Source organism: Fukomys damarensis, unplaced genomic scaffold (assembly GCF_012274545.1).
Source record: "Fukomys damarensis isolate Sample0158 unplaced genomic scaffold, DMR_v1.0_HiC HiC_scaffold_15, whole genome shotgun sequence".
Classification (NCBI taxonomy): Eukaryota; Metazoa; Chordata; class Mammalia; order Rodentia; family Bathyergidae; genus Fukomys; species Fukomys damarensis.
Genome location: NW_022900927.1, coordinates 55941602 through 55964466, shown reverse-complemented (window position 1 = coordinate 55964466; position 22865 = coordinate 55941602). Strand labels below are relative to the sequence as shown.

At 46.3% G+C, this 22865-nt stretch overlaps 1 protein-coding gene across 3 annotated transcripts in view; it reads left to right on the top strand.

Annotated features, from left to right (window-relative positions):
- Nucleotides 1–22865, top strand: part of Tmcc3 (transmembrane and coiled-coil domain family 3) — a 250785-nt gene that overhangs the window by 151114 nt on the left and 76806 nt on the right. The window lies entirely within an intron of this gene.

Here is a 22865-nt window from a genome sequence, read left to right as displayed (position 1 = left end):
GGACGAAAGAGAAGCAGATGCCCAGGCCTCACGCCTCTCTCCCTGTTGCTGTCCCAGCCCGAAGCCTGGGCCCCTAGGGTCCTAGAGAAGGCGGAGTGGACCCTCAGGGGCAGGTGGAGAAACTCCTTGGTGTGGCTGCCACCCTTGGGCCTGTGAGTTCGGATTCTCCCTTTGGTATTCGCACAGATTCAAACGTCCTTGGCTCCAACTGTTTAACAGATGGCCACAGCTGCCAGGTAGGCAGTTATAAATTACTTTCTGTAAGTGTGCACTTGGATAAAGTTTCTGGCAATGGTTTAGTTGGAAGGCAAAGAACTGGAGTTGGTCGCCTGCCTTTTATGTAGCCTCTGAAATGCACAGTCTCATCAACCACACCTCTTTAAGACTCTGTTCACGTGTTTATAAAATGAACACAGTAACACACCCTTTTCTGGGACGTATGAGGCTTCAGCTTGTTACTGTATATTTTTTGAGGTTTCGTATGGAGACAAGAAGTCTTATTATGCTAAGTATCATGATATTAGTAATTAGATATATAATCTCTTAGATTTGAGATACAAGTGCCGGTATTTGTTGTTCGCTTTGTGGCATTTTATGAATATCACCTCATAGAGATTCATCTTAGAGGGACCTGAAAGATAATAGGACCTTTCCCCAATTCTTCTGCCTGTTAGATGGCCTCAGATGTGCTGACCAGGATGAGAGTGGATAGTTTCTACCTGAACCAACCACATGAACTTCCCCCTTTATTACTGTATCTGTGTACGACCATTGCAACCTGGAGCAAACTACTGGACTAAAATTTAAACATGTGAAGACCCTGGCCTGTCATACACTTCCTAGTACCTTAAGGTTTATTCAGGATATTGGTAACCTTGTGGAATAGCTGGAACTGTCATATAGGAATGTAAGTGGGTTCAGCCATTTAAAAAGATCCCAGCAGTTTCCCCTAACATTAAACATATACCCACCCCCAAGAACAGTAATTGTACTACTTTGAGTATCCTTTACCCAAAATGCTTGGGAACAGAAGTGTTTGGATTTTGGAATATTTGCATATATATAATAATTTAGGGATGAGACCCAAGTCTTAGTAGGAAATTCATTTCTTTTTCATATGTATTCTATACACACAGCCTGAAGGTAATTTTGTACAGGATTTTTAGTGTGCCTGTGGTACATCCCAGACCGTTTGGATTTTTTTATTTATGACACAAGGCCTCACTAAGTCACTGTGTTGCTCCGGCTGCTCTCAAACTTTCGAACCTCCTGCCTTAAATTCCCAGAGTGCTAGGATTACAGGTGCGCCCCACCACACCTGGCTTGCATGCCTGCATTTTGACGGTAACCCATAACATGAAGGCAGGAATGAAATTTTCCACTGGTGTCATATTGGTACACAAAAGATTTCAGATTTAGGGGCTTTATGGGTTTTGGATTTTTGGATCACGGATGCTCAACTTGAATTAGATAGAGAAACACTCAAGAGAAATAAGTGCATTTTTCTCTAAAAGACATGCACAAGGGTAGCTATAGCAGCCTTGTTCCAAACTAATAACCGTAATGGGCATCACTGGGATGGATAAAATAAAATGAGATACTTTCAAATTGCAAAGCACTCTGCAGCAATAAAAAATTCTCCACAGCAATGAAAATGATGAACTAATTAAAAATAATGAACCAGTGAAGCATGCAAAAATATGGACGAATTTCAGAGATATTGCTGAGTGAAAGAAACCGGATATAAAAGGAGTAACTCTGTGAAGTTCAGAATGAGATAGCACTAATTAATGGTTATAGAATGAAGTTAAAATATTACCTCTTATGCTAGGGTAGGGTTGGGAGAGAACTGATTTGGAGAATAATAATACCTTCTCCTGTACCTACTTCTTATACATTATTCTTCTTCAATTTTGAAAGTTTACCCATCTTTATAACCTATAGCGATGATAATAACAACAAAACAGATATATACCTTAGAGTATATATAGTATTCATATAATCTTTCTGGAGAGTGTGGCAATGTGTATAAAAACCTTAGGGAGATGGGTACCCTTCAACCTAAGGTCATCATGTAGAAATCAGCGAAGACACTTGTCCAAGTTTATCCATAAAAGGCGTTCATTTCTATTTCCTTCATAATATGGACCATTTGGGAATGGTCAATGTTCAGTTTAGAGAAATGATTATAAGTTCTGGAATAATTTTAAAATGTGTGAAAGGGGGAATTGTGTTTTCATTCCTGTGAGTTTCTACTGAGGAAACAAGATAGACACAGAAACTCCAGAAAACTATGGTTTTTGTTTGTTTTTGCTGTGCTAGAGCTGGAACCTGGACTTGTGCGTACCACTGAGTCCCATCCCAGTGCAGAAAACTGTGTTAATTGACTCAAAAAGTGGCTCTAGTCAGGATGAAAATAGTTGAAATATGTATATTAAATTAAACTGATAAATACTGGTAGATGATTATATGTCCACATTCCCTGAAGAAAAATATTCTAGGTCTCTCATTCCTTTCTTGAACACCTTTGTATTTTCATATTCTTTGGTTTAGTCTCAGATGTGTCTGACTCAAACTCAGCAGATACCTTGCCTATGGCCTTGAAGCAGCATTTTCCCTAACATTGCTGGTTAAGGAAAACTTCAGCCTTTAAATGAGACTGAAACAGAGACGTAATTGCTAAGCAGTAAGACCCTTGAGAAGGAAGCCTCTGGATAAAGTTGAAGGCTGAAAACATGCTCATAGTAAAATTCTTCTGTGTTTGGTTGCCATTAAATATCCTTTTAGGTTGTCTCTAGGAAGTTCACTGGGAGACATACAGCCGTCCTAAAATTTGATAATACCACACACAGCAATATCATCACATGCTAATTAATTGTCATGGGGTGAAATATTCAAACTGGCAGCTATGACTTCCAAAGATTATATAAAGTTAGGTTGTCAGTACAGCTGTTCTCTGAGAAATAAACTCAAAAATTTATTTCTATCTCTTGCTTTAGCCAAAGAAAAAGTCAAGGCAATGACCTTGATAGATTCTTTGTTTGGAACTGTATAAGAGATTTTATTGTTCTGAAGAGCTTTTTTATTCATGTTAGCCAAAAAGCTTTGGAAGTAATTTTGTTTTCATTGGAAAAATGAGAAGTCATCTTATTTTCAAGGCTGCTTTGTATGGAGCCATATTAAATTTCTCGGAGCCTTAATTTCTGCATCTGTAAAATGAAAATAATAATACCATGATATCTTAGCATTGTTAGAAGAGTTAAAAAGTGACTGATGCAATGAATCATGACACTGTGTACACACAGAAATACCTCACACAGGTATTGCTTCATGTAGATCAGTTATTGACTTGGCTTCTCACCTCCTAGGCACCGTTGGTTTTGCCCAAAGTCCTCAGTCTGTCTCCCCCTCTCCCTCTGTTCATCATATATGACCCCCCAAAAAGTAACTAATATTTTTTTCTCCAGGCCACACCAACCTGAGGTTTCAGCAGAATTACAAATATTTTCTAGTAAAATTAAACATGACAGCATGAGCATAGCAGAATTCATCCCTCCCCAAACTCTCCTTTTTATTTAGGGGGGTTGCTTGTAGCACCCTACCTTTCTATCTCATTCATTCATTGCATGAATGTCGGCTAAGCCCCAATCCTGAGCTGTTCCATTGGGCACTAGGGGCATAGCGCTCATGGGGACTGTCTTCTCCTGGTGGTGACCTTTTTGTGTCACCTGTTTCGCTGCTCCACTCAACAGCTCCCAGCTCTGGGGGACAGACACTTGTCTCCGTGGAACAGTTATTCCGGAGCCGCCCTGTACTTCCTAGCCAAGAACCTTGGGACTTCTACCTCCAACACCTTGCTGAACTCCTTCCGAGGTCAGGGGTTGCGCAGCCCATTCGGAACGGACTCCTCTCTTCCGGAACGCCGTGAAAGTGAAATAATTGTTGCACAGAGCCTAGGCTGAAAGACTTGTGGGAAAAGGCCCCCCAAACCAGCACCAGGTTATCTGACCCCTGACCACGTAATTTACCAGCGTCCTTTCCCACGGCAAAGCTGCGGAGGGAAGCCAGGGAAATGTGTCAGCCACAGCTGGCACGAACCAGAGATACTTGCAGGGGAGGGCGAGGGATTCTAGTGCAGTCTCTTCTTGAAACAGCAAGGATTATGCAAAGATAAAAAGCAAAAGCAAACACAAAAGCTGTGAACTAAGAATGAACACAAAGGGGAAATCTTTGTATGGAAACAATCTTTCCTCCAGAGGAGAAAAACAAGAACCTGCTAACGAAATCTGTCAGCCTGGAGTAATAAATGGAGGCAGGGTCTGCACGATACCTCCCTGGTCCTGTTTTGTTTTTTTTTTTTTGCTAAAACGCAGTGTTTTAAAATGGAAATTAACATTTGGCAGCTCAGACTGACGTCACAAATCGCAGAGGCTAAGATGGTTCAGAGACCGAGGCACCCTGATCTGGGAAGCAGCGCCTCCCGCATTCCTCATTCATTCGTCAAAGTAACATTAGTCAGGAGTGGGCGGCCGGTCTTACCTTGGACCCGGGGATGCAGGGAGGCTGAGGCCTGCCCTCTGCCACAGTCTGGGTCTCATGTGGAAATCTGCACCCCTGAGAACTGCGTGGCCCAGTGCCAGAAGCCAGGCGCAGGTCAGTGGTCGTTCTGTCGCTCCCCCGCCCCAGTGCTGTTTTCACTTTTTTTTTTTTTTTTTTTTTTTTTGGTACTAGGTATCGAACTCGGGTCCTTGCCCTTGAGAGGCAGGCAGCGACACCATTGAGCTAAATCCCCAGCTTTTTACTTTTAATCATGGATAACATATTTACCCACCAATGCATCGTGGAATTCCACTTCTGTGATCTTTGGAAGCTGATTTGGGTCCAAATGTCCTTCGGATCCAGAGAATCATATTCTTAGGTGACATGACTGATTCTTCTGGTTTTTTGGCTCCTGTTTTCCTCTCTAGCATCTATGTGTTTCATGATCAAGCTCTGAATCATCTTTTCTGATCCAGATACTTAATCTGAAATTTTCCCCAACATGCGCTCTGTTATCTCACCAAGATGGACACAAAGGCCTCCTTCCTCTGAGCCGAAATGAAAGCCAGGAAAGAGACTCAGTGACTTGCTGAAGGCACTCCAGGCCCTTGACTTTTCTTATTTGGAGTCAAATGTACTTGAAACCCAAAAAGACATGTTTACCATAGAATAAGCTAAATTGAAGGACCATGTGTTTGATCCAGAGAACTCTAATACAGAGGCCGTAGAAGACATAAAGAGACATAAATGTGAAAATGCTAAGGTGATGTAACAGTATGTCTGTCTCTAATTTTAATCATTCTTTCATTCATTCAACTGATATTTATTGAGCACCTACTGTGTGCCCGTGTGCCACAGTGCTAGGGATATATTCGGCAGTAAACAGAACAGACGAAAAACTTGCTCTGGTAGAACGTCTGTACTAGTGGGTAAAACAGTACATCTACAAGTATGTGCGTTAGATGGGAGCTGGGAGTGACAAGTGCTAAGAAAGAAAAATAAAGCAGGGAAGAGAGAGTACCTGGGGATGCTGTCAGGCTCTTGCATGGAGGCCAAACAGCAGCCACAGTTAAAAGGTGACACTGAGTGATGACGAGAGGTCAGGGAGTGATCATGCCGAGGTCTTGAGAGCATTCTAGGAAACGGTGAAGCCATAGGCCTTGAGCGCAGACTTCCTGGTGGGAGCTCCAGGAAGAGAGGACTGGAGCACAGAGGGCTGCCGAGGGAGCATCTGAGCCTGCAGGCTTCTCTCTTCATGAGGGGGCAGTGGGGAGCAGGAGTGAAGATTAACCACAGGTTCAAGGGGTCCAGGGAGGGACTGTTAAGGGTGGGAAAATCACAGCGTGTTTGTAAGACACTGAAAATGATCCACATAGAGAGGAAATAAGATGCCGTGGGAGAGAGGGAGAGAGTTGCTGGTGCGGTGCCCTTGTGGAGAGAAAAGAGGCTGGGATGTGGAGCATGAGGAGGAGTTGTCCTCGAGGTCACCATCTTGGCGGGGCAGCAGAGAGGAAGGCAGAGCGTGGCCGGCTGGGGAAAGAGCTGCTAGACAGGCAGGGGCAGTGGGGACTCACAGAGCTTCTCCTCTTACTGCTTCAGGCTTTTTTTTTTTTTTAAGCAGACAAGCTCATGAGCTGAGAGCGAAGTTAGGGGAGAGAGCAGTGTGGAAGGTTTGAGGAAAGAGGATATGGCTATAATTTGAGTCTTAAATGTCTCCCCAGTGGTGCATGTAGTAAAGGTTTGGTCCCCAGCCCATGACACGATTGGTAATGGAGGTGGTAATGGGAAGAAGTTAAGCTTTTGAAGAGGGTGGTGGGGCCCCAGTCTCTTCCTCTGTGTCTTCCACGTCCCAGCCATGAGGCGAATGGGCTTCCTCCACCACATGCGCCCACCATGATGGACTGTGTTGCCATGGGCACCAAGCAATGGGACCGGTGGTCATGGACAGAAACTTCAACAGTGTGAGCCAAGGCAAATCTTTCCTCTTTATAAACTTGTCATCTTGGGTATTTGTTACAGTAGTAGAAAACTAACTTATACAAGTTTGAATTAACCAGCAGCAGGAGAGGCTAAATGGCCGAGGGAAAAAAAGGTAAGATTACAAGGGTTAGTCCTGGTTCCTGATGAGGAATTTCTATTGAGACCGGCCAGATGTTGTTCTTGAGGCATGGAGCTGTGCAAGTGCAGTATAGGATGAATAGAGAGCCAGGGTTAACCCAGGTAGAGGTTTTGCTGGGTAAATATTATGAAGGAAGGAGAAGCAGGGAGTTAGGGGCCTACTTGGGTGGGTGTAGCAAAGGAAGGACATGCAGGGTACTGATTTGCCGATAGTAGGATCAGAGCATTCTGGACTTCTTGGATGGGAAGCAAGCTATGGGAGGGAGCTGGGACTCTAGGAAATGGGAGTTGGAAGGTGCAAGTTGATGATGGGAACAGTGTGGTTTGGGGCAATGGCGTGGCCTGGACTCCAGAGTATGAGTGTGGGGAAAACTGAGGGAGGATGGAGAACAAAAGATTTGATAGAAAAACCAGTCAAGGAACATAGAAGCAGCAGTTTTGGGTTTGGAAATTACCAAGTTTTTAAAAATACAAATAATGGCCCGGCACGGTGGTGCGCACCTGTAATCCCACCACACGGGAGGCTGAGGCAGGAGGATCGCTGTGAGTTCGAGAGCAATTTGGGCTACATTGTGAGTTCCAGGTCAGTCTCAACTATGTCATGAGACCCTGTCTCAGCCCCCCCCCAATCACTGTTAAAAAAGTACAAATAATGTCCAGGTCTAAAATCAACGAGTAAGGGAGAAGTGACAGAGAGTTCTATTGAGGATTGCAACAAGGGAGGTAGGCAGTGGCATGGCCCTGTGACGACAGTTCTTCAGGCTGGTGGGTGTTGAGAGACAGGGAGATCACAGACCCCGAGGAGCAGGCCACTGCTGGCACCCAGAGCCACGGCACAGAAGGAACAGCAGAGACCCGCAGAGGAATGGGGTCCCTGGGGACAACCGAGACTGGTTAGACCCAGAGCGTAAAGCACGTCCAAAGCTGAAGGATAGAGAGGACACTGCTGATGACAGACTCGTTTCTGGGGACAGGGTGGAAGGGTGTTTGGGGTGCATGGAACTGTGCAGACGGGGGGTCTGGAGGTGCTGATCAGTGTGCACCCCTGGAGATCCTGGGCCTGGCCAACCTTAACAGAGGTGAAGGTTACGGTTAGACTGATCGTCCTGGCTGTGAAGGCTGAGAATATTGGTGCTTTGCGTGGACAGTGGAGGGGGCGTTGTTCCAGGACCTCTTAGAACTACGTCCCCTCCGAATTCCAGTGCTACGCAGCGGATACTTAGAAGAACAGTGAGCAAAAAGGCACCAGTCCTCAGAGTGGTTCTACCACGATGGTGGAATTATGGATAGGTTTTCTCCTTCTTTTGAAGATTTGCTCCTTAAAGTGTATCCAAGGGCCGTGCTAAAGAACTCCATTTAAACATTGTACGACTTCCTGCTTGGAATTTGAGTAAAACATCCGGGATTTTTTTTCTTTTTCTGTACTGGGAATCGAACTCCGGGCCTCACGCTTGCCAGGCATGTGCTTTGCCACTGCAGTACATCCTCGGCCCAGGCCTTTTTTTTTTTTTAAATAGGGTTCAAGTTACTTTTTCTAGAGCTCACTAAGGAAAAAACACATTAAAAACAATGACCATCAATAATATCCCTGCTGCTGATAACTCCCTGGTTGTTCCTCATGTGTTTTCACAGGATATCCCAGGTAGAGCAAAGGCAGCATCCTGCTGCAGACTGAATCACATTTTTCTGGCCAGATCCAAACCTCTGAGGTTCTTCCAGTATTTCCAAAACTTTCCACGGCCTGTGTCAGAGTGCTTATATGCCCAGACACATAGATTTATCATTAGTAACAACAAGTTGTTCTTTGTTTTTTTGCCAACTTCTCTATAGCCTCCGGGCTGTTAGAAGTCAAATCACTGACTTTCCATTTTGATCTGCCAGTCGCTGTTAGATGAAGGGGAAAGGCATCGCATTACGCATCAGCTAGCCTCATGACATCTTTGTAATCCAATCTCCTGACCCTGCAAACTGAGATTATTGCAGGAATGTTTGTAGAAACTCATTAATCTGGACGCCACTTAACCCACTGAACAGCACAGTATAATTTTAAATTTTCCTATCACGTCTTGCTTTAGGGAGAGTATATTGATTTCTGTCTGGGCTAGAGGTGGAACACTGTCTTATCTAAAGAGACAGCCCCTAGACTGAACATAAATATAGGAATATCCAGGATCAGAATGCATTTCTCGAATGAGCGAGCTAATGAAAGTTTGATGTGTATTACAAAGACCTTATTCCCCAAGCCTTTCAAAAAACTGATCTACATTTTGAGTATGAAATCCCGTGGAAAAAATAAAAACTGCTTAAAACTAAGCAATTCAGGAAACTGAACTCTTGAGCGTGTCCAACAGTAATACCTCCGTGAGCTTGGGCGCCTGACTCAACCTCACTGACCCTCCCTTTTATCATACAAAATATGAGAGAATTGTGCTAAAACTATAACTGTATTTAGACTCTTGAGGGATTGTAGGGATTTTCTGTTGTCTCAAAACAAAGTAGGAGTTCTAAGTCCTAGTTCATTTCTTCTTCCTTTATACTGCGCTGAGCTTTAAGCCACTTCCAAATCAAAAAGCGATTCCAGTGTTAGAAGTGGTCTCAGAATTTGGGGTCTTTGGAGGTCAATTTGCACTTGTCTGTGCCGCTCACCATGCCCCTGCCCCGCACCTGTCAAGCTTTGAGTCCTCTGAACCAAAACTCTGCTATCATGCCAATAGTTATGTAACTCCACAAATGTGCTAAAGGCCACTGAACTGCACACTTTCATTAGGTGAGCTGGATGGCATGTGGCTTGCATCCCAATAAAGCAAGGACAGAATTCTTTTGTTTGCAAATAATGAAAACCGACTCAAACCAACCCAAGCGCAAAAGGAAAGTTAATAGCCCATATCATTGCAGAACCTCACATTAGATAGCCAGGCTCGCAGGGCTCAAAGCAGGAAGGCTTCCTCCACAAGGGACCTGTAGCAGGGCTCAGCTCATGTTTTTACCCATTTTGAGGCCTTAGATGAAGCTTCTCTTGCAGAAGTTCCAGAAATCTGGAGCCAAGCATCATTGGCTTAATTGGGGTCCCGCGAACCTTCAGTAATAACAGCAAACACTTACTGCGTATGTGCCTACTCTACCATTATAGCATCTTATCCATGGGGTTCAGGATACACCACCCCCAAATACACCCTTGGGACATTAAATATGAGAGGCTGAAGACACTGGAGGAAACCAGCAGGAGAGGAAAGTCACGCTGACCTTCCTCCACTCTTCCCCCCAAAGCAGCTCATCAGTCCCTCGTGTCAGAAGTGACCTCCCTCTCTCCAGAGATAGGAGCATCCTGTTACCGAAGATAAAGAGAAGAATGCCAGTTCACGGCTCTTACCGTCTGCCCTTTACCCAGTTGTGTTTGTTCACAACCTTTCAGCAAACTCACAAAAACCATTCAGCTTTGATCATTCCTTGGACTCTCCCTTCTTTAGGGAGGCTCTTGGCTCCCATAAAACTTATGCTAACTGTACTTATGTCCTTTTCTCTCGTTAATTTGGCTTTTATTACAGGAGCCCCCCACTGAAGGTGGGTAGAAGAAAAGATTTTGAGGTGCAGAGTGGCTTACTGTAGGGACTCACCCGGGGTCAGCCTTTGCTAGTGAAGGCAGGATGGAAAGTCCGGATTTGTTGGTCTCGGGGCTGTGCTGCCTGCGGGTACTGCAGGGAAGGGGAGGGGATGTTCAGAGGTTCCTGGCCAGTCCAGGGCAGGTCCGCGCCTGACGCCTGACACCTGACACCTGGGTTCCCAGACCCCTGAAGACAGAGATGGATAGAGACACTGAACTTGCCTGTGTGCATAGTAGATATATAATGCACCACACAGCACTATAGATAATATTAACACAAAATGCATCTATCTACGTCTCTCAATCATGTCAACTGTTGATGAATCTTAGGAAGTGGGCTTGTAACCACCTGGCGCCTCAGAGATTGCAGCTGCCCCTGCAGCATGTGGCTCATGAGCACCAACTGCACTCTCATCGCAGTGACTTGGAAAAGAAGCCTCTGAGTTGGTCAGAAGGGGTACGACTCAGGCTTCTGGGCCCCAGGATCTCTACAACTGAGTTAAGATCCTGGACTGTCTTAAAGAAAACTATACCACTACACAAATGTGGGAAAGGAATGACAGTACTTTATCAACAAGAAACAAAGGGAGAGCTGGGCATGGTGGTGCACACGCCTGTCATCCCAGCACTCTGGGAGACTGAAGCAGGCAGATCCTAAATTGAAGCCCAGCCTGGCAACTTAGTGAGACCCTGTGTCAAGTTAAAAAATAAAACAGGGCTGGGGATATGCTCAGTGCAAGGGCCCTGGTTCAAGCTCTAGTTCTAAGAAATTTTAAGTGCATTTCTAAGGTGTCAGTTACTATATTTTTCAGAAAGTGGTCATAGGACCAGTGGTATCCGAGTCTTCGGGGACGCTCTTTAGTAAGTCATGGTCCCATGTGGCAAACCCAAGAATCTGCGATTTTTAAACACCTGAGTGAGTGGTTTTGGGTCCAGGGAAGTTTGCAGATCATCATTGGAGGTGTCCGGTGGAAATTGGGTACTGTCTTAGATGAAGTAGGACCTCAGAGGGGCTTAACTTGATTTAATGGCAACCTCCACAGGAGCAGAGAGAGAGGCTCCAAATTTCAGAGAGCGCTGCATTTGAGCAATGGCGCGGTTAGGTGGCACCGCTCACATTCGGAGGGACCCGTGTGTCTCGTCACCGCTCTGTACAGCAGAAAACAGCGCTCACCAATCATCTTGTGCAGAGTTTTTCAGATGGAAATGTTGCTCCCATGAGCAAAAGCGTGACTAACCAATAGAAACAATTAATATTGACAACAGTGGGGATAATTAAGTAACAAGCGCTAAACTTCGGGCAGAAGTTCTCTGTGGGAGCCACTTCGCCAGCGCTCTCCTCTCTGCCCTGCTGGTCCGCTTATGGATGACTGGTTGCTGATATCTTTATTTCCAGACAAGGCAACTAGGGCGTAGACTTTCAATAACTTGTCCCAGATCACAAGAACTCGGACAGAGTTGAGGCTTTTGCAGACATGAACACTGGAGCCCGCGCAGTACTTTTCACCTTTGAGGCACGATTCGTATTCTCTCCGAATGCTGCACGCCTCAGGGAAGTCTGAGGATCCGGTGGCTTCGTGGGTTTGCTTAGACCTAGAAAGCAGAGCCCCTGGAGTCACCATTCTGAGAGATCTGTGGATATGCACAGTCAGGCAGATTAGGAAATGCGGTGCTTGTGTTCTGTGGGCACGTTGGGGCTCTAGAAAGATTTAAGGGTCGGACCTCGCCTCCTTGCCTGGGTTTGGGATTCTTGATATTGTCAAGCAATTTAATTGCTGCACCTGATCTGTCCGAAAGGCCTTTTGTACTGGGCTCTGAACAAAGCAATGAGAGAGCTGAGCCCCAATGCCCCAAACCACATCAAAGCACCCAAACTAAGCACTCACTCCCTGACAGCTGAGAATTAGTATAATAGGGTATGAAAGATGTATGGCTTCAGGAACTCACAGGGCAGATGGATGCTTACACAGATGAGAAAGCAACAGTTAGGAGTGTGTTTTCTCAGCCACAGAAAAGAGTGACAGCAAAATGCTCACCTGGAAGTGTTGTGAGGCTCACAGGAAGCTAAGGAAACAAAACGAAGAGAGTCTTCTCACAATCCCTGCCCTGTAGCATGTGCTCACTCAGTAGCTCTCACTATTAGCTCCTGTCATTGCCTGAAACAAAATCCTCTTTAGACTAGAGGTAGGGGAGACCCAGCAATGCAGGGAAGACTTCCGAGAAGGAGCACTGGACTCCAGAGGGAAGGGCTTCTGTGAGGGAGGAGGGAACCTCCCACCCAGCGGCTGGTGACAGCCTGCAAAAGCACAGCCGGAGCAGGGTGGAGCCACGAACGATTCTGTCTACCCCTGAGGTGCGGGGAGAAGGGAGAGATGGGTCCGAGGGTGTTGTGGAAGGTCCTGGATGATCATCATGGTCCTGTAGTCCACACCCAGGTTTCCGTCCTGAGCACACACTAAAGAAAAACTGCATTGTCTTTTGTTTGTTTGTGGTTTTTTGAGACAGGGTTAGCTAACTCACTATGTAGCCCAGGCTGGTCTCCAATTCACAGGGATCCTCCTGCCTCAGCCTCCCGAGTGCTGCGATTACAGGTGTGTACCACGGTGCCCGACCCTGTCTTTTGTTTGTTTGCATCTGTAATAGTTTGAACTGAGCCAGGGCTGACTTGGAGGCCAGAAGGATTCCCTGGAGTTTTAAGTGGTTAACAGTAGCCAGGTGTGGTGGCACATGCCTATAATCCCAGCACTCTAGGAGGCTGAGGCAGGAGGATTGCAAGTTCAAGCACATCCTGGCAATTTAAAGGTTTAATGAGACCTTGCTCCAAAGCTGGTATGGCTGAGGGGTAGTTCAGTGGAATGGATCCTCAGTACCTCAAAAATGGGGGACAGAAAGAGGAAGGGAGCCAGTCTCCTTCTGTGGGGATAAAAGAAAGTACTGGGAAGAGTCCCATTGAGCTGTAATTTTAGCTGCTGTCTACATTGACTTCCTCCCAGGCAGAGGATCTTGGAGCTCAGAATGTTATGTAAGGGAAGCGCCTGTGCATGTGGCCTCTGGAAACTTAATCCTCTCCTCCCAGCCCCACTCGACATTTTCAACGTTTGCCTTGAGCAGCCATGCTAACAGGCAGGACTCGAATGCTTTAACACTACCGGAGGGTAAGGACAAGCCCAAGTGGTTTCCTTCTGTCCTTGTGCCTCTAACTGGGGAAGGCCCCACCCTCGTCTTCCTGAGGAGGGGTTAACTAGGGAGTGGCACAGGGTCCAATCCTGTGGAGTGTTGCCCTCAGAGAGGCCTGGGCCGGAAGTTTTCAAGGGCCAGCGCTGAAGTGTGGCTAGGTCTCTCGTCAGACCGGCCGTACTGGCTTTTCTTCGGTTGGTGAATGCACGGGCCAGAAAAGACTCCGTGGGAGGACCTGGGTCCAGAATCTGTACATCGCCGAATCCAAAGCAAATTGAAACTATGTCAGTCACCCTTGGAGCATTTTCAGAGAGCGGACATGGCCACAAGCTTAGCCTGGATTAACCCGATTCACAGGAAACCTGTTTCAGCCTCACCAGTGGTAGCGCTGAAAAGCAAATATGCAGGTATTTATTTCCTAAATGTGTGGTATCTGGCAATGTGCAGCTATCATTGAATTTTGCCTTTGATCTCAAATCAGTTGGCAAACGTCTGCGTGTGTATCCAAGCAGGCCTCCTGACCGTATGCTTCATAGGGTCTTCTCATGTCTACCTTCACGCAATGCCTGCTGTTTGTACAAAGTACTTTTACTGGATCTGTCTATTCTGATTCTTCACCAGCACAAAGAGAGGCAAATCAGGATTATCCCACTGATCTCTAGAGGATGTGGACGCTGAAGGCGAGGGTCTTACCCAAGGGGACAGAGGCAAAACGTGGGCAGCCCAGGAAGGCCAGGCAGCTAGGTCTGTGTCTACGGTCTGCAATGTTGGCCTTACCTCTCATTGCTATCAAATCATGTGGTTTGAGTAACGTTTCTAAAACCCTTGTTTAATAGCCTTCCCGAGAAAACTGCAGCAGGTTATCTTTTTGTTTCTTTGTTATGTTGGTCCAGCTACATACCTTCTCTCCTGTAGCTTTTACCATCGTCTAGGATGTGAAAAGCAAATTTTACATAGCCATGGATTTTTTTTTTTTAAGCAAAATCCAAATTTCTTTGGAGCAGGAAACAAGAAAAACAAATACTTCCTCTCTGCTGGTTGTTCCATTACTCTGAAAGGGTTGGGTTTTAGAAATTCAAATGATCTTGTCGTCTCTAAAAGGAAACCTTCTTTGGAGAACTTCTCACCCTTTCTTTAACTCCTCGTCTTCCCCTTCGCCGGCCAATCGTGGAGAGAGTTGCTGATCACCCGTTCTCACTGCTGCCCCCTCTTTGGTTTCTCAATCTTCGCTGCTCTGGAAGTTTCTGTTCAGGTCACAGCAGTCTCCACGAGACTCCTTCAGGGGACCGCACTGAATTCACTTCTCTCTAGCAGGGCTTAGCGCACACAGCGACCTTGGGAAAGTTCCTTAACTTCTCTAAAGTGTTTGTGAAGTGGGGGTAACGCTTTCTTCATAGGGTGGAAGCGAGGTCTAGAGAGACACTGGCCCAGGATTTCTCAACGCCACACAGGAAAGGATGTTGTAATGCTCCTTCCAGAACTCTGTAAGGGTTGAATCTATATCCAAGTCCATCAGGAAGAAACACAAGTAGCCGGCATTTGGTTTGAAACTCAAGATTTTGGTTGAAAGCAAAAACTAAAATTCTGGTTGTAACCCAGGGAACAACCCAGTTGTTCATATATCAGAGCGGTTGTAACTTGAGGTATAGTATATCTACGTTTCAGTACCATCCATAGTCTCAGGCATCCACTGGGAGTCTCGGAACACATCCCTCCCAGAAAAGGTGGGTCTAATATATCTATGATCGTCTGGTATATTATACAGCAACTATGAAAATTTAAAATTTAAAAAATGTAACTCCACAAAGCTGTGTTCAGTATTACATTCCTAAGAGCCAAGAAAATTTCCTGGCACAAAATATGCCTGGTATTTGTGGGATGAAAAAAATCCCAACAATTCATGAGGGCACAGAGGAGTAGAAGGGACCCCAGGTATAATAGGAAAACAAGAAAATACAGTGTTGCAGGAACCAAAGGGAGACACTGTTGACACAAGAAGAAGTTGGTATTTCTGGGCCACTCCCAGTGCACCATCTTCTGTAGGCCCCACCTCAACCCTACGAGGAAGGCGCTACCCCCACTCCACAAACACTTTAGAGAAGTTAAGGAACTTTCCCAAGGTCGCTGTGTGCGCTAAGCCCTGCTAGAGAGAAGTGAATTCAGTGCGGTCCCCTGAAGGAGTCTCGTGGAGACTGCTGTGACCTGAACAGAAACTTCCAGAGCAGCGAAGATTGAGAAACCAAAGAGGGGGCAGCAGTGAGAACGGGTGATCAGCAACTCTCTCCACGATTGGCCGGCGAAGGTAAAGATAAGGAAGACAAAGACAGGACTCTGAGATCTACCTGTGTACAGTAGAGAAACTTAGAAGTCCATGTAAAGGAGCCCGAACCTTCAACTGACCAACTTGAGTTACACTCAGCTCTTAACGAATGAACTGAGTTCATAAGTCAAGGATCCACTGTATTTTTCTTATGCGTCCATACCTGTGATAAAGTTTATCAACTAGTATTATGGTTTAGATCTATAATGTCCCCTCAGATTCTCATGTATTTGCCTGGGGATTAGGCTCAGTGGTTCCGCCACTTGCCTCGCAAGGTGGAGGGTCCGAGTTTGATCCCCAGTACCAAAAACAAAACAAAAGGAGGAGATTCTCATGTATGAAAAGTGATTGGGTTGTGGCTTATGATAATATTATAACAAAATACAAGGTGTGATTGAAACCTGTGGTGAACGTTGATTCAGAAAGTGGCAAGAGCAATGTGTCCAAAGCAAGGGAACTATTTGGAGGAGGCTTACTAGCGATGTGTCTCTAACATAAGTTTTTAAAATTTCTGTATTCACCATGTATTTTGATCACACCTCCTATGTCTCATGTAAGATGTTATGAAATTTGAGAAAGCAGAGACAGGGGCATTGGGTGAGTGCTGCAGTTTAGAATAAGATGACAGGGGTAGTCTTCACCCACTAGCTGGCGTATTCACCTGATGGCCTACAGGGCAGAAGGAGGGACACGTGGGACACCTAGGAAACGACACGCTAGCGCAGAGCCTCAAGTAGGGGAAGCAGGTGGACTTGAGAAGAGCAAGAAAGCCCGCCTGGCTGGAGCAGAGTGGGCCCAGGGTGGTGGTGGAGTTGAGGCCAGAGAAGCCACCTGGGCTTAGGAGATGGAGGGCGAGTGGCGCTGATTTCCAGGCAGAGGAAGGGGCTGTGGTGGAAGAAGAGAGGTTAGGAAGACACTGAGAGCCAGCACTCCTCTCTTCTGTTCCAGACCTTCTCTCTTTTTCTCATCCTCTCTCCTACATCACACCTGGCTTGAAAGAGCGGCTGTGTCTTGCACCTCCCCAGGTGACGTCTCTCACTCCTGCGTCTCTCCTGACTTGCAGCCTTCCTGATCCACCTGTGTGCCTCCAGCTAGGTGAGGGAAACCCGTGTGTGTGTGCGTGTGTGTGTGTGTGTGTGTGTGTGAGCTCACGTGCACTGCTCCATAGCCCTCTCCCCGCTGGGGTCCTGCCCGTCAGCAGATCTCAGCCAGCTTCTTACCAGTCCTCTTTGGGGCCACTTTCCTTTAACTCCTCTCCTCTTCCAGGGAATCCCTGGTTCATTCGTGTCTGTCCATCTCTCAGACGTGTCCTGCAGCCCTTGGCCAGAGGCAGGTGACTCTGTGACTGCCTGGGCTGTACGGGGCTCTGCCTTCCCTGCCGCAAGGGCAGCTCCAGCCCATCTTCTGCCCGAGCAGTAGAGCTGCAAGGAGGGTTCTTTCCCAGAACAAAGAATTGGTTTCCTCCCAACAAGAATTTCAGCATCTTCCTTTGGCCACTGGAAGCCTATTTCTGTCCAGTTTTGAATAATAATTTTTTACCTGCATCCTGCTACTCAGAGGCCTGCTACACAATTAGGAAAAGTTTTAATTTAAAAAAAAGGAGTGGGTGTGGTACATATGCCTGTTCATTTCTTTATTTAGCTTTACCAGAAAGGATGAAACACAGCAGATGATCGAGTTCTGGCCAGGGGAGCCGGTGACGTAGAACACTGTCACCCTCGTCATCGTTGTCTGGTCATTCCAGTCCGCTGCTTAGAACCGCTTGATCACTTTCAATTGTCCCAGGGACAAATTCTAGATCTCTCCGTCTCGCCCTCCAGGCTCCGTGCTTTCTTACTTGCCTTCTGCCTGGTTTTATCTCGGACCCTTTTTGGTCGCACTTCTTTCCATTCTCAAGTCTGTGCCACTCTTCCCTTGGCTGTCTCTCTCTACTTCTTCTCACTGTGTAGTTCAGGCTGACCTTGAACTCACTTACGCAGCCCCGGCTGGCCTCAAACTCCTGGTAATCCTCCTGCCTCAGCCTCTCAAGTGCTAGGCTGACAGGACAGCACCACCATGGCCAGCTATGTTGGCTTTTTTATGGCCATCATTTCCCTTGGTTCTGTTTCATGAACCCATGACCTCATCATATACCACCCCAGCATAACTGGGCTCCTTGCACACTGGCTGAATGAATGGAGCCCTCATAACATCGCCTCCCAGAAGCCAGGCGGTGAAAGCAGAAAATCCCTGCGCAAACCACCAAAGCTGCAGTGACGGTTTCCCCTTCCCTGCCAGCATTCACCCGGATCTGCAAAAGCATCATACGGCAGGCGCCACCGTAGCTGCGGTTATCAGTGTCCTTTGCACTTTGTACGGCTATGACCGTGAAGTGAAGGACAGGCTACTGTTTCCAGTGGGGTCGGAGACGCTCGAGCCCTGCCAAGTTTCTTCCCTCCTGAAAGACTTATCTCGAGCTTATCGGCTTCCTTTTTCAAGACGAGGCTCCTTTTGTTCTGGAAATGTGTTTCTAGGGGCTAGGGGTGGATCAAACAGCTGGAGGAAGCAGATCTGCTGCAGTGATTGCACCCTTGGCAATGGAGAGTCTGTGGGGTTAAGTAAGGGTCCTAACCTCTCGCTGCGCACCACGCTGGGCTACCAAACTACAGCAGGGTCACGGTGCCCGCAACTCCTTTGCTCCTGTGTTCTAAACTCGCTGCTTAATTGTGGACAAGAGGACATGAAACAAGTGAAACTCATTCCCTTCCCGGCTTCCATTCTCCTGAGGATGACCGAGGGCCGACTTGGAGAGACTCAGTGACTTGGATGAAAGTGAAGTATTACTACGGGAAAGTGGCTTTAAGCATGGACTCTGGAGTGGCGTATTCAATGCGAGCCTCCCACGTTACCTTCTGCCTTCCGGAAACCGGTGTTTTGTACGCCTGAGAGCATTCGTGTGACAGTGTCCTTCCCGCTGTTTCCATGTCCACGGTGACAGGCCGTGGCCCAGCGATTTAGACTCGCCATCTGGTGACTTAGGTGACCTTCATGGCCCCAGCTCTGTGGGTCTCAATAGGTGTGAAGCTTTTGCTCTGTGGTCCGACAGTGTTTGACATAAACAAGTAAGTCACCCAACTCTATTGGACAAAGGATTTATTTTCTCTGCCAAGAGAATCTATTTCTAATTACTGAGATCACAGAATCCAAGCACAGTGGGGGCTGGGCATGTAGCTCAGTGGAGTCGCCCGCTGCCCTGCAAGTGTGAGGTCCCGAGTTTGATCCCCTGTACCAAAAAAATGAAAGAAAGAAAGTCCAAGCACAGGGCTCACTTTGAAAAAACATTTCCCATCTAATGCTATATGTTCTGTGAAACAAATACAAGGTTCTAAGAAGTGTTCTCATAAAAGTATGCCTGATATTTTTAGTATATGTGCTGCCGAAGCGAGCACAAGCTCGATACGTTTTTAACATGCATTCTAATCTGGGGATGCACCCGCCTGTAATCCCAGCACTCGAGAGGCTGAGGCAGGAGGATCACCATGCGTTTGAAGCCAGACTGCTACACAGTGAGTTCAAGACCAGTTTGAACAACATAGTGAGACCTTGTCCCAAAAAGCAAAACAGAAAAAGGCATTTTGTACTTTTTCTTGTGTGTATTTCTACTTTACCTGGGAAACGTTGTAGCTTACTTTCTGCTGTCAGGTGATGTTGAGTTTGCAATTCTTGCACCTACTCACGTCTGTCACTGTGAACATGAGGTGACAGGCATGTGAGATAAACTCAGTTAAATTTCCTTCTCAGGTAAGACATGATAAAGAGGTCTGCAAAGCATTTTCATTTAAATAATTCCATTCAAAATGGAGACCCAAAAGAGTATGGAATTTTTTATCACTTGGTACTTTAGGTCAAAAGCTAAGTTTTCAGTAGATTTGTACTTAATAATGTATTATTACTTGGGGGCACACCGTTTCACTTTGTAGCCCAGGCTGGCCTGCAACTCACAGCAATCCTCCTGCCTCAGCCTCTTCAGTGCTGGGATTATAGCTTGCGCTGCCTCATGTGGCCCACTCCCAGCTTTTAATTCATACTTTCTTAAGTAAATGTCAGTTATCTTGCCAAAGAATTGAATAATAATCCAGAGACTGAAGCATGGGAAATAAACCTAAGGTTTGAGAAGCTATGGAATCTAATTTATGTAATGCTATTATAAATATCAGTTTTGAACTTAATCATGTAACTTGGTTCGGCTTATTTTCTCAAAAGTGTAGGAAAACGGAAAGGGTTGATCTGTGGTGTCAGTCTGACTTGAGTTTTAAATGGATTACTCTGAGTGACAGTGGGCACAATTCTTTGTTTGTTGAGACAGTGTCTTGCTTTGTAGTCCAGGGTGGCCTTGAACTCTCAGCGATCCTCCTGTCTCAGCTTCCCAAGTGCTGGTATCACAGGTGTGCACCACCGCACCTGGCCAAGTGGGCAAAATTCTTAGCCTCTCAGTCTCAGCCCCTTGGCCCTCAGCCTGGGGCCAGGATGCTGGTTGTGAATGTTGAAGTATGTGGGCACGCAGACCCCAACCTGGCCAGCCTGGCAGTGCCCACAGTTACTGCAGTCTCTCTTATCCCTCCTCCCCACCTCCTCCTCTAGCCCGCCACTTACTAGTAAGTCATTTTACATATCCGTGCCTCATCTGAGAAGGGAGGTTGGAGCCAGGTGTGGTAACATACACCTGTAATTCCAGTACTCAGGAGGCTGAGGCAGGAGGATCGCTTCGAGTTCCAGGCCGCCTAGGCTACATTGTGAGTTCAAGACAGCCTGAATTACAGTAATAGCACTTTAATAACACAAAATAGGCCCTGTTTCCCAAAAAAGGGAGGGGGAGGAGGGAAGGAAGGAAAGGAGGAGGGAGAAAGGAAGAGGGGGAGGGAGAAAGGAAGACAGAAGGAAGAAAGAAGGGAAGGGGGCCAGGGCACACACTCCTCCCCTAAATTCCACAATTGTAAGCTTTAAAAGTATAAACTATTTAAGTGATTGATTCCTATTTGGAAAAAAAAATATTGGAGCCCTACTCAGAAGCATAGCTGATAGATAAATGAAAATAGGTACTGACCCTGAACTGTGTCTGTTCTTTATGCTGAAGATAAATTCTTCTGAGAACAAGTTAATTGGGAAATCCAGAAAACCATAACAGTTCCTTGCATTCCCCTAAGAGAGCAATGAAACTCCACATCCTGTAGTCCGGAAGTGAGTGAATGGAAGGATGTAAATATTTCCTGGAAGGAGATTGGTTGAGAGAGAGGCTCTGCTTTGTCTCTGGTGGGTGGCAACACATCTATGGATCATTGTTGGGACTAAGCATTTAATAATCCCATCTGTTGAAAATGCATACTTGGAGGTACTTTGAGATTGTTACAGGCTACCTAGAAATTGGCAGGGGATGTCAGCTGGTGAGATTCCAAGCTCAAGCAGAACAAGAAATGCAATATAAATCAATACATAATTATAACACCCCATCGTTGGCCGCAGCTCCTTAAATATATTTACTTAGGCGCCATGCAGACTTACAACGCTGGGATCTGGTACTGATGGGTCCTTTGTTTGAATTGTTGGGGATACTGCTTATTTGACCTGAAAAGCCCTCAGTGACTGAAGTTTTTCCTACTGGCCAGTTGTCGTGTCATTGTCTCCACTGATAATTCTGTGTGTCCCCCCTTGTCTCCTAAGTCCTGTGAAGTAGATTACATTTTGTTTCAAAAAATGAATCACCGATCTGGGTGTGGTGATACATGCCTGTAATCCCAGCTACTTGGGAGGCTGAGGCAGGAAGATTAGAAGTCTGAGCCTAATCTGGGCAATTTAGGTAGACCCTGTCTCAAAATACAAAATAAAAAGGGCTGGACAGGCACATTATCAGTGAGGTGGTCAGTGGTGTCCTTTCCAGGCTCTTGCTGTCCCATTCAAAGAATTGGAAGGGATGGTCAGCTCATGGATGTAAAAGTTCCACATTTACGTAAGGTAAAAGAATAATAAAAAGTAAAAAGGAAATGCGAAAAGAAGTGCTAAAGAGGAAGAAGTGCTCTGAAAAAAAGAGAAGAAAAGCCCTGCTCGCAGTATGGGCCACTGTGAGCACAGGAGGGTAGTGGTGACAAAGTCCATGGCCACTGCCTTTTATGTCTGCTTTTGATGGCACCTTCAGGCCCTCGCACACTTGGAAGCTGCTCAGTGAGAGCATCTGGGCTGTGAGTTGACGATGCTCCACAATCGATCGACAGATGGTGTCTGATTGTCCAGCCAGTCTGCCGTGCCCTGACCTCCTGCCTCCAGTGCACATGCATAACATATTTGTACATACGCCTGCTCCCTAAGATGAATAATGTGAACTTCGCGTATTACAAACATGGACTAATAAAGTAAAAAGAAAATTTTAAAGAGCTTGGCGTGTAGCTCAGTATGAGTTCCTGGGTTCCATCCCCAGTACTGGGGGGAAAAAACAAACAATCATTGTCTTATAAAAGGGGGGTTTTGTTTTTCTAGACGGGGTCTTGCTGAGTAGTTCAGACTGACTTTAAACTCACTCTGTAGCCTAGCCTGGCCTCAAATTTGCAGTGATCCTCCTACCTCAGCCTCCCAAATGCTGGAATTACAGGCATACACTGTCACGCCCGGCCCTCTTACCTGTTTTTCAAAGCAGAAACCTACTTGGTCAGGCCCAGCCTAGGATCTCATTCGGAGCAGCCTTGACATAGAGTGCTGTGAACATCTTTCCGTAGAAATCTCCGTTCGGCAGCTTCCCTCATCTCCATCTCTTTTGTCCCTCTGCCTGCGGGTCTCCTTCCTGACCATTCACCCTGAGGCTCTGCATGTAGGTTTTCTGCAAAGGGGCAGCTTGCTGGGAACTGGAGCTGCTGTGAAGGAGAAGAGTCTGGGGCTGGAGGAGGTGCTGTCAAAGGCAGGGAATCGTTCATTGCTTCTCTACTTATCTTTTAATGACATTCTTTGTGTAACTCTCTCTTTAAGTAAAGTGAAAGTAGGAGTTGAAGAGAGAGCAGTTTTCAACCAAAGAAATCAGGATTTTATTTGATTTGCCCAGGGCCATAAAGTTCCTTGGAGGTTTAAGGCTCCTCCTCCTCCTCCTCC